This window comes from Halyomorpha halys, unplaced genomic scaffold, assembly GCF_000696795.3.
Source record: "Halyomorpha halys isolate HHAL.00 unplaced genomic scaffold, Hhal_1.1 Scaffold447.1, whole genome shotgun sequence".
Lineage (NCBI taxonomy): Eukaryota > Metazoa > Arthropoda > Insecta > Hemiptera > Pentatomidae > Halyomorpha > Halyomorpha halys.
The window spans coordinates 548941-549520 of record NW_027107551.1 but is presented as its reverse complement, the minus strand read 5'-3'; the positions used below and the strand labels follow the sequence as shown (position 1 = coordinate 549520).

At 25.9% G+C, this 580-nt stretch overlaps 1 long non-coding RNA gene across 1 annotated transcript in view; it reads left to right on the top strand.

Moving 5' to 3' along the window:
* Nucleotides 1–580, top strand: part of LOC106682857 (uncharacterized) — an 18537-nt gene that overhangs the window by 12971 nt on the left and 4986 nt on the right. The window lies entirely within an intron of this gene.

Here is a 580-nt window from a genome sequence, read left to right as displayed (position 1 = left end):
ATATATATATATGTCAGATATTTATCACTCTGGAGCACTTCAGCTTATCCAGATAGAGGAGCTTCTAACGCTAAGATGAACATAAAATTTCGATTTCATAAGAAATCAATTAATAAATAAAATTTTAAATGATTTTAGTATTTTGACTGGTTTTAGTAAATTAATCTATAAGAAAAATTTAAAATTCACTTTTCAAGCAGACCTGTGTTATTTAGCTATCACTGTTTCTGGTGATATTACTACATTTAAGAATTTTGGAAAAATAATAATTCGTCTAAAAAAGATTCTGAAGAATTTGAATTAGGCCAATTTAAATAGGTCTACGTAAATCATATTTTAGAGCCTTATGAAATCACAATGACGTGTAGATTTGATGTTTGATGATTACCTCGTAATTAAAATGTTGAACTGTATTTTTAACCACACTCACTATTCATTTTTGTTAAATATAACCATTCGGCCACTTATTAATAACCTACTACATTAATACGACATAAAAGGTATAAAGTATATAAAGGTATATTAAAGAACCATAAAAAGATTACCTTAATGTTGTTGAAATAAAGATGACATCAAATAT